We start from the raw sequence: 16,814 nt of genomic DNA on the forward strand, positions 1-16,814 counted from the left end.
GGCTGGAAAAGTGGTGTAAAATAGGACTGAAATTGACTCCATCTTTTGACTGGAGTACATTTCTTGAGGTGTAGTACGTCAGCTTTAAGGGGATATTTCAATAAATGAATGACCCTGGCTGCAGGTATAAAGAATCAAACTGTGCTGTCCTGACCCATTCCTGGGATTGTGTATGGCACTGACATCACCTCAATACTGCCGCAGCCAACAAATGTAATCAGACGGACTGCCCAGCTGAGCGCACTGAGCTGCTGCAGCTCTGAGATGGTGGAACCTCTTTTTTTTAATTAAATGACCTGCAGCTAGGGACATTCATTTATTGAAAGGGAACAACCCCTTTAAGGATGAGTCAAGTTCATTAAGAGGTTTAGTCTTTTTAATGAATTTGGTGCACGTTCCTCCAATAGGCGCTTCATGAATGCTGGTATAGAAATCCACCAGCCTTGGTGAATCGGCCACCATAGGTTTACATGGCATGAGCATATACAGAACAGTTGTGTAGTATACGTTACCAGGCCCTCATGATGCTCTTGGTCCTGGATGGCCTTCCACAGTCTGCTTTCTTGCTTCATCATCTTGAAGGGCTCCACTTTCTTTGCTTCTGGCTGACATGGTGCGGCTCTATCATCCTGCTCCTTTAACACGAAGGGACGAATGACTGTAAAGCTGCCAGGAGCGTTTTTTTATCCCCTTAGATCATTGTGACACCACAAAGTGATGACATAGACAAGTGGGTGAGGCGCCTTTATTCAGTCATCGGGTGTGGTCAGAAGAAATTAGCATATTCCGTGATGTTACTACAATGAGAACAAACATGAACATTCTATTCGGAACCCGACCGCCATTATCAGCGGAACCTTCACTGCTGTCAGATTGGCACTAAAAACAAAAAGAGACCGCGGTGAACCTGGACAGTAACAATCTACAGGGACAGTGACTGCTAAGCGGACTTCATGTCAGATGTTATGCAGTTTTGTCAGAAAAAAAAACAATAAAATATATAAAAGACAGGCTCCAATAAACCTTAAACACTGGGCTGTAGTCACAGATTCTCCTTCCACCTGCAGCACATTGCTCCCCTGCCTAACCCTCCCCGTCCTGCAGCATGTTTCTCACCGCTTAATTCTCCCACTCCTGCAGCACATCACTCCCCTGTCTAAACCCCCCCCTCTTGCGGCACATTGCTCCCGTCTAATCCTCCCCTCCTTGCAGCACATTGTGCCCTTTCTAAATCTCCCCCTTCCTGCACCACATCACCCACTGCCAAATCCCCTCTTGCACCACATCGCCCACTGCCAAATCCTGCACTTCCTGCAGCATTTCGCTCCCTGCCTAATCCTCTCCTATTGCATTACATCACTCCCCTGCATAAGCCACCTCTTCCTGCAGCACATCGCTTCCCTGCCTAAGCCTCCCCCTCCTGCATTACATCACTCCCCTGCCTAATCCTCCTCTTCCTGCAGCACAGCGCTCCCTGCCTAATCCTCCTCTTCCTGCAGCACATCGCTCCCTGCATGATTCTCCCTATCCTGCATTACATCACTCCCCTGCCTAATCCTCCTCTCCCTGCAGCACACCACTCCCCTGGCTAATCTTCCCCCTCCTGCAGCACATCGCTCCCCTGACCCCCTCTTACGTGACATCTTTTCTATCAGTTACATTTGTGAAGTAACTGCTGTCTCCTGTGAGCAGTGGAGAGCGAAGCTGAGAGCCAGGAGGCTCTGCCCCTCTGCCCCTTCTTGCCACATCATCATCCATCTACATCAGGGCTGTCAAACTCAAATATATAGAGGGCCAAAAGGAAGAGTTTAACTCAGAAAAATAAGTCAACACTTTATCAGATGTTTCTGTGAAAACTTGAGTACAACAAATAAGATTTTGTTATTTTCCCTCAGTTATAAAAAAAATAGTTATGAGAAAAGTGTGACAAAAAGGAGTCATAAAATGCACCAAAATGAAATATCACAATTTATGGCTCAAATTGAGGTGAAGCAAGGAAGAGGTTGAGCTTAGCTAATGAGATGCATCAAACATACAGGTGCTTCTCACAAAATTAGAATATCATCAAAAAGTTAATTTATTTCAGTTCTTCAATCCAAAAAGTGAAACTCATATATTATACAGAGTCATTACAGAGTGATCTATTTCAAGTGTTTATTTCTGTTAATGTTGATAATGATGGCTTACAGCCAATGAAAACACAAAGTCATTATCTCAGTAAATTAGAATAATTAACAAAAATCACCTGCAAAGGCTTCTTACGCATTTAAAAAGGTCCCTTTGTCTGTTTCAGTAGGCTCCACAATCATGGGGAAGACTGCTGACTTGACAGATGTCCAGAAGGCAGTCATTGACACACTCCACAAGGAGTGTAAACCACAAAAGGTCATTGCTAAAAAAGCTGGCTGTTAACAGAGTGCTGTATCCAAGCATATTTATGGAAAGTTGAGTGGAAAGAAAAAGTGTGGTAGGAAGAGGTGCACAAGCAACCGGGATAACCGCAGCCTTGAAAAGATTGTTAAGGAAAGGCCATTCAAACATTTGGGGAAGATTCACAAGGAGTGGACTGCTGCTGGAGTCATTGCTTCAAGAGCCACCACACACAGACGTATCCAGGACATGGGCTACAAGTGTCACATTCCTTGTGTCGAGCCACTCATCACCAATAGACAACGCCAGAAGCATCTTACCTGGGCCAAGGAGAAAAACACCTGGACTGTTGCTCAGTGGTCCAAGGTGTTGTTTTCCGATGAAAGTAAATTTTGCATTTAATTTGGAAATCAAGGTCCCAGAGTCTGGAGGAAGAGTGGAGAGGCCACAATCCAAGCTGCTGGAGGTCTCGTGTGAAGTTTCCACAATCGGTGATGGTTTGGGGAGCCATGTCATCTGCTGGTGTAGGTCCACTGTGTTTTATCAAGACCAAAGTCAGCGCACCCGTCTACCAGGACATTGTAGAGCACTTCATGCTTCCCTCTGCCGACAAGCTTTATGGAGATGGAAATGTCATTTTCCAGCAGGACTTGGCACCTGTCCACACGGCCAAAAGTACCAATACCTGGTTTACACAACAGTATCACTGTGCTTGATTGGCAGCAAACTCACCTGACCTTAACCCCATAGAGAATCTATTATAGAGAATCTATGGGGTATTGTCAAGAGAAAGATGAGAGACACCAGACCCAACAATGCAGACGAGCTGAAGGCTTCTATCAAAGCCACCTGGGCTTCCATAACACCTCAGCAGTGTCACAGGCTGATCGCCTCCATGCCACATTGCCGCATTGATGCAGTAATTGATGCAAAAGGAGCCTGGCCAAGTATTGAGGGCATTTACTGAACATACATTTCAGTAGGACAACATTTCAGATTTTAAAAACATTTTTCAAGCTGGTGTTATAAAGTATTCTAATTTACTGAGATAATAACATTAACAGAAATAAACACTTGAAATAGATCACTCTGTCTGTAATGACTCTATATAATATGAGTTTTACTTTTTGTATTGAAGAACTGAAATAAATTAACTTTTTGATGATATTCTAATTTTGTGAGAAGCACCTGTAGTATGCTATATGCCCAATTTTAACAAATGTACTGCAATTTTTCCTGAATGTGTTCAGAAATGTACTGATGTGTAAGCAGACAAATGCAGAGACTTAGGCTATGCGCCCACGATGCACAAAAGCTCCGGATTTTTCCTGAGCGTTTCTGCATCTCCCTGGCAGAAAAAACGCATGCGGATTGTACATGCGGATTGTACATGCGGATTGTACATGCGGATTGTATATGCGGATTGTACATGCGGATTGTACATGCGGATTGTACATGCGGATTGTATATGCGGATTGTACATGCGGATTGTACACGCGGATTGTACATGCGGATTGTATATGCGGATTGTACATGCGGATTGTACACGCGGATTGTACATGCGGATTGTACATGCGGATTGTATATGCGGATTGTACATGCGGATTGTACATGCGGATTGTACATGCGGATTGTATATGCGGATTGTACATGCGGATTGTACACGCGGATTGTACATGCGGATTGTATATGCGGATTGTACATGCGGATTGTATATGCGGATTGTATATGCGGATTGTATATGCGGATTGTACATGCGGATTGTATATGCGGATTGTACATGCGGATTGTACATGCGGATTGTACATACGGATTGTACATACGGATTGTATATGCGGATTGTACATGCGGATTGTATATGCGGATTGTACATGCGGATTGTACATGCGGATTTTACATGCGGATTGTACATGCGTTTTTCCTGCCAGGGACATGCAGAAGTGGAGCGTTCTTCACTTACATTTCCGCATGAGGGTTGACAAGCGCTTTACAAGCGATTTTAGCATCACTTGGAAAGTGCTTGTCAATTTGGTCACACTATAGAAATCCATGAAAACGGCATGGATTTATATAGTGTGACCCCAAAGACTGGTTAAAAATAAAAAAATCTACTGTATAATTGTCTTATCCCATCTGTCTGTCTGTCTGTTTGTCCGTCTGTCCTGGAAATCCCGCGTCGCTCATTGGTCCGGCAGCGGCCAATCAGCGCCGCGGGATTTCTGAAAAAAGATGGCGGCCGTTAGCGGCTCATCTGCGGGACGGAGCTCAGCGGCGATGCAGCCGGGAGATGAGCGCCGCGAGGCGCTCATCTCCCGGCCGGTACCAGCAGAAGGACATCGACCGCCGGACCCATCTGCGGGACGGAGATGCAGCCGGGAGTCAAAATCGTGTAGCCAAGATCGGTGATTGGTCGCGGCCGATATTTAAATTTGGCGCCCAAATCGGTGATTGGTCGCGGGCAGCGTCCGCGACCAATCAGTACAGTAGTGTTTAACTTTTGCGGCAAGATCAGTGATTGGTCGCGGGCCAAGACCGCGACCAATCACCGATTTGTGCGGCACATTTAAATAGCGGCCGCGACCAATTGGATGTCAGCGCCGCTCCCCGGTCCTCCCTTCACCCCCTAGCCGCATGGATGTCAGCGCCGCTCCCCGGTCCTCCCTTCACACCCTAGCCGCATGGATGTCAGCGCCGCTCCCCGGTCCTCCCTTCACCCCCTAGCCGCATGGATGTCAGCGCCGCTCCCCGGTCCTCCCTTCACACCCTAGCCGCATGGATGTCAGCGCCACTCCCCGGTCCTCCCTTCACACCCTAGCCGCTGATGTCCCCACAGTATCTGCATGGTGTTACAAAGGTCCGGACATTTGTGTTAAAAATCGCTGATTGGTCGCCGATGCTATTTAAATGTGGCGCCAAAATCGGTGATTGGTCGCGCCCAGCGTCGGCGACCAATCAGCGATTTTTAACACAATTGTCCGGACCTTTGTAACACCATGCGGATACTGTGGGGACATCAGCGGCTAGGGTGTGAAGGGAGGACCGGGGAGCGGCGCTGACATCCAATTGGTCGCAGCCGCTATTTAAATGTGCCGCACAAATCGGTGATTGGTCGCGGTCTTGGCCCGCGACCAATCACTGATCTTGCCGCAAAAGTTAAACACTACTGTGCTGATTGGTCGCGGACGCTGCCCGCGACCAATCACCGATTTGGGCGCCAAATTTAAATATCGGCCGCGACCAATAACCGATCTTGGCTCCACATTTAAACACCGCTGTACTGATTGGTCGCGGACGCTATTTAAATGTGGCGCCAAAATCGGTGATTGGTCGCGCCAAGCGTCGGCGACCAATCAGCACAGCGGTGTTTAAATGTGGAGCCAAGATCGGTGATTGGTCGCGGCCGATATTTAAATTTGGCGCCCAAATCGGTGATTGGTCGCGGGCAGCGCCAGCAACCAATCACCGATTTTTAACACAAATGTCCGGACCTTTGTAACACCATGCGGATACTGTGGGGACATCAGCGGCTAGGGTGTCAAGGGAGGACCGGGGAGCGGCGCTGCGGGTCCGGATACTTCTGCTGCGAGCAGTCGCTCATCTCCCGGCTTCTCGCAGCGGAAGTAGCCGCACAGGCAGCGGCGCTCCCCGGTCCTCACTAATACGATTCCGCTCCCCGGTCCTCACCAATACGATTCGCTGATTGGTCTCGCTCTCCACACGCGACCAATCAGTGATCTTGGCGCTAAAGTTAAACACCGTTCTGCTGATTGCTCGCGGCCGCTGCCCGTTACCAATCACCGATTTGGGCGCCACATTTAAATAGCGGCCGCGACCAATCACCGATCTTGCCACCACATTTAAACACTGCTGTGCTGATTGGTCGCGGACGCCAGACGCGACCAATCAGCGATTTTGGCGCCAAATTTAAACCCGCTCCGCTAGTTGGTCGCGGATGCCGGCCGCGACTAATCAGCATTACTGGCGCCAAATTTAAACACCGCTCTGCTGATTGATCGCGGTCGCTGGCCGGGATCAATCAGCAGTATTGGCGCCAAATTTAAACACCGCTCTGCTGATTAGTCGCGGTCGCCGTCCGCGACCAATCAGCAATATTGGCGCAAAATGTAAACACCGCTCTGCTGATTGGTCGCGGTCGCCGTCCGCGACCAATCAGCAGTATTGGCGCCAAATTTAAACCCCGCTATGCTGATTGGTCGCGGTTGCCGGCCGCGACCAATCAGCAGTATTGGCGCCAAATTTAAACACCGCTCTGCTGATTGGTTGCGGTGGCCAGCCGCGACCAAGCAGCGATTTTGGCGCCAAATTTAAACACCGCTCTGCTGATTGGTCGCGGGCGGCGATTGCGACCAATCAGCATTATTGGCGCCAAATTTAAACCCCGCTCTGCTGATTGGTCGAGACAGCCGGCCGCCACCAATCAGCAATTTTGGCGCCAAACTTAAACCCCGCTCTGCTGATTGGTCGCGGTTGCCGGCCGCGACTAATCAGTATTGTTGGCGCCAAATTGCCGGCCTTGACTAATCAGCATTATTGCCGCCAAATTTAAACACCGCTCTGCTGAATGGTCGTGGCCGTGACCAGTCACCACTATTGGCGCCAAATTTAAACACCGCTTTGCTGATTGGTCGCGACCGGCGGCTGCAACCAATCAGCATTATTGGCGCAAAATTTAAACCCCGCTCTGCTGATTGGTCACGTTCCCTGGCCGCGACCAATCAGCATTATTGGCGCAAAATTTAAACCCCGCCCTGCTGATTAGTCGCGACTGCCGGCCGTGACCAATCAGCGATATAGCCGCCAAATTTCAACACCGCTTTGCTGATTGGTCGCGGTTGTTGGCCGCGACCAATCAGCGATTTTGGCGCCAAATTTAAACACCGCTCTGCTGATTGCGCCCGGTCTGCCGCATACATATTCTAGAATACCCGATGCATTAGAATCAGGCCACCATCTATAAATCTATACTTAACTTCCGATGGCCCCCGCAGTCTTGCTTCGCTCCGTCCTGGCTGCCGGCAGATCGCGGTACACTGAAGGACCTGCTGTCACATGACTATGACGTCAGCGCAGGTCCTTCAGTCCATCGCGAGCTGCCGGCATGGGAGGACGAGCGCAGCGGGGGCCGTCAGAAGGTAAATATAACATTTATTTTATATTTTATTCTTTTTTTTGACAGGTTCTATGGTACCCGGGTCCGGAGGAGAGTCTCCCATCCTCCACACGCGGGTACCATCCGCACATTGAACGCATGTATTCCGCATGTGCTTATCTAGTGAAGCGGAATCCATTTGTTCCAATGCAAGTCAATGGCGGCGAAAAAGCAGCGCTTACGCGAAATAATTGGTAGTGCTGCGTTTTTTTCCGCAATGATAATCCGCAGTGGAAATTTCCGCAGCATGTGCACAGCACATGCGGACTATCATTGGGGAACATGGCAGACCTTCTAACATGCGTTTTTAAGCGTTTCTGCAGCGTTTTTGCCATGCCGAAACGCTTAAAAAACGCATTGTGGGCACACAGCCTTAGGCCATGTGCCCACGTAGCGTTTTTGTAGCATTTTTGCGGCATTTTTACGGCCGCGAAAACGTTTGTAGAACAGTCTGCCATGCAAAGCCATGTGAATTCGGATGTGCTGTGCACATGATGCGCTATTTTGCGCGCCGAATTCGCATTACTTTGCAAAACGCAGCATGACCATTTCTACTGCGATTACGCTGAAGCTTATTCGCGATGCGTGTGGTATCTGGGAGGAAGACGAGACTACAACTCCTCTTCATCCCGGCTACCACGCGGTGAAAAAAAGAAATAAAAAAGTTAAAAATAAACAAAACCTGTATATTCACCTCTCCGGCGGCCCCCGGTCTGCTCTCCGGTCTCCTCCGGTCTGCTGTCTGTACTGTCAGGACCTGCGCTGACGTCATTTAGTCAGGTGATGGTCGCATGACCGCTGACGTCGGCATCAGGTGATGGTCGCGTGGCCATCAGCTGACTAAATGACGTCACCGCAGGTCCTGACCGTACACTGCGGGACGCTGAAGAGAGAAGACGCGGCCGGGAGCAGACCGGAGGAGACCGGAGAGCAGACCGGGGGCCGCCGGAGAGGTGAATATACCGTTGTTTTTTTTTATTTATTAACGTTTTGATTCTTTTTTTTACTATAGATGCTGCATTTAAAGCATCTAAGTTGTTCACACATTATAGATCCATGTCGGTTGCATGGATTTATATTGTGTGATCAACTTGTCAAGCACTTTTCCAAGTGATGCTCAAAATTGCTTGGAAAAGTGCTTGAAAAAACGCATGTGAAAACGCTTCTCTCTGGCAGAAAAAACGCATGTAAATCTGCATCAAATCTGCTAGGTGTGCACACAGCCTTATAGCTGGTTTTGCTCTGAGCTGAGATGTCCGGGCTGAATAATGCTCTGGGAGCAGAACCCATCAGCAGAATCTGTCTGTTTCCTGCCTTGTAGCAGTGGATCCCGGCTATTTAGCTCACAGAGCATTGTCTACACAAGATACAATTGTATCCAATTTTCAGCTGGGAACAGGACTATGGACAAGTTTTGCAGCAACTGCATTTGTGATAGGAAATGTTGATCAATCTAGATTTTCTTCAGTGTTCTTATTCATTGCAGAAAATCTTAAAAAAGCCGAGGAATGTGGGCAACATGGTGGGTCAATGATTAACGCTGTGGGGCTGGGTTCATATAATAGCAAGGACAACATCTGCAAGGAGTTTGTATGTTCTCCCCGTGTTTGTGTGGGTTTCCTCCGGGTTCTCCGGTTTCCTCCCACACTCCAAAGACATACTGATAGGGAATTCATATTGTGAGCCCCAATGGGGACAGTGATGATAATGTCTGTAAGGTGCTACGAAATCTAACGGCGCTATATAAGAGAGTAAAATAAATATATAACTAAATAAAATGAATGTATTAAAAGGCTAAGATTGCAAAGAGCTTGTAAAAACAAGAAACTTTGCAATTTCCTTCTTATTCAAAATCTTCTCTGTTCTCAAGAAGGAAAAGATTTTTAATTCTGCAGTGTACAGCTCATTGCTATGGTTACTGACCACCTGAGAAGTGGCCGGTCTCCTTGGCAAGAAGCGCTCACTTGCAGACTGGTGGACTTCAGCGCCCCTGTGCCTGTCCCATTCTGCAGAGGCAAAGCCGCCTCTGCCCGCAGAATGCAAGAGGGCACAATTCAGACAAGCGGCTCAGCCAAGCCACCGGCCAGAACTGTAAATCTTCAGCTTCTGATGAGAGGAACACAAGACCACCCCTTTAATAAAGGAGTAGAGCAGAACTCATACAGTGATTAGTGGGGATCTGACACCTGAAATCCCCAGACATCAGCTACTTCTGCAAGATGATGTACACAGTGTTAAGAGCTGGAATAGCACAGCTCCGCACACTGTGCAATGGCTGGTTTCAGGTACTACAGCTCAGATCACAATCATTTCAATAGGAGCTGCAGTACCAAGATCGGCCACTACACAGTGTACAGCGCTGTGCTGTTTGGTCTCTACGCTGAGTATTTCCAGCTGCTGTCTTATTGGTGAGGGGGCCGTGTGTTGGAACCTCACTGATCTGATATTGATGACCAGGGTCGGACTGCGGTGTCTGGGGCCCACAGGGGAAATTAACTCTAGGGGCCCACCTACAGCAAGATGCAAATATCTGTTATCCGCTCTCGCTGTTATAGTGGAGCATTGACTGGCGGCTCCTGCACATCTACTGGGCGACACTCTAACTGGGATGGACATGTTTGCATTAAAGGGCTTCTTTGGTTAAAACTAGTGTTGAGCGAGTATGTTCTGTTAACCCTTTCGGCGAGTATGCTCGGGCCGAGCTCCGAGTATTTATAGCTGCTCGGTGATATGGTTGAATCGCTCCCGTGTGCATGATTTGCGACTGTTTGACGGTTTTAATACATGTGAGGAATGTGTAAGAAATAGACATTCCTCACATGTATTAACCCCTTAAGCCGCGGAGCATTTTCCGTTTTTGCATTTTCGCTTTTTGCTCCCCTTGTTCCCAGAGCCATAGCGTTTTTATTTTTTGGTCAATATGGCCATGTTAGGGCTTATTTTTTGCGGGACGAGTTGTACTTTTCAACGCCATTACTAGTTTTACCATGCCGTGTACGTGAAAACGGGAAAAAAATTCCAAGCGCCGTGAAATTGCAAAAAAAGTGCAATACCACTGAGGTTTTTTTTTATTTTTTTTACCACGTTCACTGAATGCTAAAACTGACCTGCCATTATTATTCTCCATGTCATTAAGAGCTCGTAGACACCAAACATGTATAGGTTCTTTTTTATTTAAGTGATGAAAAAAAAATCCAAAGTTTGGTAAAAAAAAAAAAAAAAAAAAAAAATGGTGCCATTTTCCGAGACCCGTAGCGTCTCCATTTTTCGGGATCTGGGGCAGGGTGAGGGCTTATTTTTTGTGAACCGAGCTGAAGTTTTTATAGATGCTATTTTGGGGTAGATCCGATGTTTTGATCGTCCGTTATTGCATTTTATTGCAATTTCACGGTGACCAAAAAACGTAATTCTGGCGTTTAGAATTTTTTTCTCATTACGCCATTTACCGATCGCATTAATTCTATTTTTATATTGATAGATCAGGCGATTCTGAACGCGGCAATACCAAATATGTGTATGTGGGGTTTATTTTATGATTTTATTTTGAATGGGGCGAAAGGGGGGTGATTTAAACTTTTAAATTTTTTTATTTTTTTTCATATTTTTTAAAACTTTTTTCACTTTTTGCTTGCTTCTGTACTCTACATAGGAGACTTGAAGCAGCAACTGTCCGATCACCTCTGCTACATACAGGGAACCAGCAGATCCCCTGTATGCAGCAGAAATGGTCCTGTCCTATGAGCACCGACCACTAGATGGCGCTCATAGCAATTCCACCCGCGCCTGTTGCGGGCACATGTCAGCTGTAAGAATCAGCTGACATGTGCTTGGTTCAGTGCGGGCTCAGCGCCGGAGCCCTCACTGAACCGGAGGATAACGACATGCGCGTACTAATACGTGACATGTCGTTAAGGGGTTAAAGCTGTTAAACAGTTGCAAATCATGCACACGGGAGCGATTCAACCATATCACCGAGCAGCTGTAAATACTCGGAGCTCGGGCCGAGCATACTCGGACAGAACATACTCGCTCAACACTAGTTAAAACAAGTTATCACCGATCCATGGGCTCTACAGGATAGGTGATCACTTATTGAGCATTTGTGTCCGAACATTGGAAAACGCACCTATCGGAAGAATGGGGAAGTTTTATCCCTGACAGAACACTTATCCCTATTTTAAAATGCTGCGGCAGGTGGGACGTCTGACCGCAGCTCTATTCATTCTCTTAGAGACTTGCAAAAAAGAGCAGCGCTCACAGCCACTGAGAGAATGAATGGATCAGTGGTCGCATCTCACATGCCGCTCCAGCCTAATGGGGAGAAAAGCTCCACATTCTGCCGGTGTGTGCAAGCAGTCAGACCCTCACCAATCAATATTATCAATGATCCTGTGGAGAGGTGATTACTTGTTTTCACCGGAGAACCCCTGTAAGTGCATCTCTGCCGCTCTGGTCCAAGTATTTAATCGCTAAGGCCACGGCCCTACTATCAGTATTCGGTCAGTATCCAGTCAGTATTTTTTCTCAGGAGTGGGAGCCAAAACAGGTGATGAACAATCAGAGAAAAGGTATAATAGAAACAAGTCACCAATTCTGCATTTATCAACCATTCCTGGTTTCGGCACCCACTCCTGAGAAAAATACTGACCAAATACTGATGGTGGGGCTGTGGCCTAATGGAAAAAAATCTTTTCCTAGTTAAGATCAGCGAGAACAAAATGACCGCCATACACAGCACAGTCCACTATATCAACACCAATAATACCACATACAAAAGGGACAAATATCGCCACACCTTGACTAGATCACATATTACCACTACATAGTGACTGAATAATACCACATACAAGGAACAAATATGGCCAAACTATGACCAGACCATATATTACCACCCCAAGGTGACCAAATACTACAGTACTGATCATGAATACAAAACCACAAAATTAATAACACTGTTATTACCACCAGCGACATTATACACAGGAGCTCTGTATATAGTGTCAGTGTACAGGTAACACAGTGATCACCAGTGACATTATAGACAGGAGCTCTGTATATAGTGTATAGGTAATACAGTGATCACCAGTGACATACACAGGAGCTCTGTATATACTATATACACACGTGGTCAAAATTGTTGGTACCCCTCGTTTAATGAAAGAAAAACCCACAATGGTCACAGAAAAAACTTGAATCTGACAAAAGTAATAATAAATTAAAAATCGATGAAAATGAACAAATGAAAGACAGACATTGCTTTTCAACCCTGCTTCCACAGAATTTAAAAAAAATTAAACTCTTGAAATAGGCCTGGACAGAAATGATGGTACCCCTGAAAATAATGTGACAAAAGGGACATGTTAAATCAAGTTGTGTCCACTAATTAGCATCACAGGTGTCTACAATCTTGTAATCAGTCAGTGGGCCTGTATATAGGGCTACAGATACTCACTGTGCTGTTTGGTGACATGGTGTGTACCACACTCAACATGGACCAAAGGAAGCAAAGGAAAGAGTTGTCTCAGGAGATTAGAAAGAAAATTATAGACAAGCATGTTAAAGGTAAAGGTTATAAGACCATCTCCAAGCAGCTTGATGTTCCTGTAACTACAGTTGCACATATTATTCAGAAATTTAAGATCCATGGGACTGTAGCCAACCTCCCTGGACGTGGCCGCAGGAGGAAAATTGATAACAAATCAAAGAGACGAATAATATGAATGGTAACAAAAGAGCCCAGGAAAACTTCTAAAGAGATTAAAGGTGAACTTCAAGCTCAAGGAACATCAGTGTCAGATCGCACCATCCGTCGTTGTTTGATCTAAAGTGGACTTCATGGGAGACGACCAAGGAGTACACCATTGTTGAAAAAAAATCATAAAAAAGCCAGACTGGAATTTGCCAAACTACATGTTCACAAGTCACAAAGCTTTTAGGAGAATGCCCTATGGACAGATGAGACAAAAATGGAAGTTTTTGGCAAGGCACATCAGATCTATGTTCACAGATGGAAAAATGAAGCATATCAAGATAAGAACACTGTCCCTACTGTGAAACATGGAGGAGTCTCTTTTATGTTTTGGGGCTGGTCTGCCGCATCTGGCACAGGGTGTCTTGAATCTGTGCAGGGTACAATGAAATCTCAAGACTATCAAGGGATTCTAGAGAGAAATGTGCTGCTCAGTGTCAGAAAGCGTGGTCTCAGTCGCAGGTCATGGGTCTTGCAACAGTATTATGACCCAAAACACACAGCTAAAAACACCCAACAATGGCTAAGAGGAAAACATTGGACTATTCTGAAGTGACCTTCTATGAGCCCTGACCTAAATCCTATTGAGCATCTTTGGAAAGAGCTGAAACATGCCGTCTGGAAAAGGCAACCTTCAACCATGAGACAACTGGAGCAGTTTGCTCATGAGGAGTGGCCAAAATACCTGTGGAGAGGTGCAGAAGTCTCATTGACAGTTACAGGAGTCGTTTGATTGCAGTGATTGCCTCAAAAGGTTGTTCAGCAAAATATAAAGTTAAGAAGAACCATCATTTCTGTCCAGGCCTGTTTCATCAGTTTATTTTATTTTTTTTATTCTGTGGAAGCAGAAAAGCAATGTCTGACTTTCATTTGTTCATTTTCATAGATTTTTAATTTATTATTACTTTTGTCAGATTCAAGTTATTTCTGTGACCATTGTGGGTTTTTCTTTCATTAAACGAGGGGTACCAACAGTTTTGACCACGTGTGTAGTGTAAGTGTACATGTGTGTCACCCTGGCCTGGATGCCACAAGTGTAATTAAAGCTGTGTCTGAGAGCAGGGGGGAGGTTCTCTAGTCAGGGGAACATTAGCATGCAATGCCTCCTGTCTCAGGCCAGTAGGGGGAGCAGGCTGCCCCTATAAAAGCTGGTGCTGAGGTCAGGGTTAGAGAGAACCCAGATGACCTGTCTCAGGACTGAGACGTGTCTCAGCAGAGCAGGGACAGACAGTTGCACTGCACCTAAGAGGAAGTGTGGCAGGAGGAGAGCCACAAGCCAGAGACAAGAGGCGAAGAGAGCCTGTCTTGGCAGATAACAGACTTAATCTACCAGAGTTTGGTGTCTGAGGCTGGAAGGATTCCACATCCCCCAGCAGAGAACCAGTCCGCAAGGGACTGTATATTCCTTGGCCTAAGAAGCCTGGAGGCTCTGCAACAACAGAAGGGACCAGTAAAGCCATACAAGGCTGGGAGCAGAAAGGAACCCACGTCGCAGGCCATACAGGCGAGAAAACACGGAAAGCTCGGAAACGTGGGCTGTTACCCTATCAGGAGGAGATAGCCAGAAGGAGCGCAGAAAGCACGGTAGGCCTACACCCTCACCCTGACCAGGGCCAATTTCCCCGTTGCTCTCAGACATCCAGGTCCCCTCCTAGCCGGGACTGTTTGTGGGTCAGTTTACCTGTTTAGTAAAGACCCTGGACTGCAACCTGTTGTCTGTGTGCTCCTTGCTCCTCCAGCACTATCAGCACTGGGACTCCCACTACCATCACTCCCAACATCCATTATGCTGCCCTGGGGCCGCACTCTTCCCGTGGAGAGTCACACTACCCTAGATGCACACCTCATCAGCCCCAGCGGTCTGCATGCAGCGGCGGTTCCTAATAACCGCAATCCACGGGTGGCGTAGTCGGACATTATCAGCAGAACATAGCAGACTACCATTGGCCTGACCACCCTGAGCCACGGAACCGGGTCGCCACTACTACCCCCATCGTCTCCCTATTGCCCGGATCCGAGTGCCCCACGGCCCAGGGGGCGAGTCAGCTTTGGCGTAGTCGGCAGGATTTCGTGCCCGCAACCACCGGGTACTGCGTGCCTGAAAAAGACTTTTGTAACTTACCTGTGGCAAAGTTTCCCGCCGTCCGGAGTCGTTTCCCGCCATCCGGAGCCGATTCCCGCCATCGGACGCCATCTTGGACCGTTTCCCGCCGTCTTCTGCCGCCTTCCCACCATCCGCAGCTGCTTCCCGCCATCGGACGCCATCTTCAGGACGCCGCGCGGGAAGAAGATGGGCGTGGACGTCAAAACCGCGCGAGATCCGAAGCTCCGCCCCACGCACCGACGCTGCGCAAGGTCCTGGAAGGGAGAGAGAGCGACGCTGACGTCATCAGGACGCGACGCCAGGTCCTCGTCCATAGCAGCAGCAGCGGAGCCGCGGCCTACAGAAGAGGATCGTCGGAAGGTAGGCCACGCGTAACTAGGGGGGGAGGAAGATGACGGACACAGAGGCGCCCACTACCACCAATGCAGCTGCAGCAGCGGTGATGCCCTTTTCCTTGCCCTACATCCCTGGAGCGGCCTGGCTGCCCAAATACTCAGGGGAGCCCCATGCCCTAACTGACTTCAAGGAAAGGCTATACAGTTTGTTCCACGTTTACCCCCTGACAGAGGAACAGAAGGTCAGCATATTAACAGGGCAGTTAACTGGCGCAGCCCAGCGGGAGGTAAAATCATGGCCCACTGAGGAGAAAAGGACTGTGAAGGGTATTCTGGCCCGGCTGCGGGGTACCTTTGACACACGTACCTCCGCTGAGATTAAAATGAGGTTCTATGGATGTAAGCAGCGGGCACAGGACAGCATCAGAGACTATGCCCTAAATCTGCAGGAAGCCTTGAGGGCTATTCAACAAACTGACCCTGGCAGTGTGCAGGAAACGGATAAGCTGCTAACAGAACAATTCATAGAAGGTCTGCTGTCTAGCGCCCACAGGGCCCAACTGCGCCTCATGTTCTTTCAGAACCCCGACCTGACCTTTGCCCAATTTAAGGACAGGGCCATAAGGGTGCTCCGTGAATCTGCAACCAGTAGCGCTATAAACCCCCGGCGCCCTGCTATCACTTACCACCAGGAGGCGGCGCCCTCCTCTATGGACTCCGTGGAGGCTGATGCACAGGCCCTGAACCAAGCCCCGTCGAAAGATCTGCACCACCAAGTCCAGGAGCTGACCAGGAGCGTCGCGGCGTTGACCAGGACCGTCCAGGCGTTGCAAGTGGACCCGTCAAGACCCATCGAGCTGGCTTCAAGTCCGGAGAATGTCCCATGGCGTCGACAGAGGAGGATCCCGTCGTTCCGAGGGAGGCCCACAGACCGCTACGCAGAGGATGGACAGCCCATTTGCCGTCGATGCAACCAGCCCGGACACATTTCCAGGTACTGTAATTTAAACGGGTCCAACCTGGGGCAGAGGGCCAACCCCCAGGCATAAGATCACCAGGCCCTTACAATTGGCGTAATAAGTACGT

The sequence above is a fragment of the Phyllobates terribilis genome, unplaced genomic scaffold (assembly GCF_046119375.1).
Source record: "Phyllobates terribilis strain yellow unplaced genomic scaffold, ASM4611937v1 Scaffold_46__1_contigs__length_10046794, whole genome shotgun sequence".
Lineage (NCBI taxonomy): Eukaryota > Metazoa > Chordata > Amphibia > Anura > Dendrobatidae > Phyllobates > Phyllobates terribilis.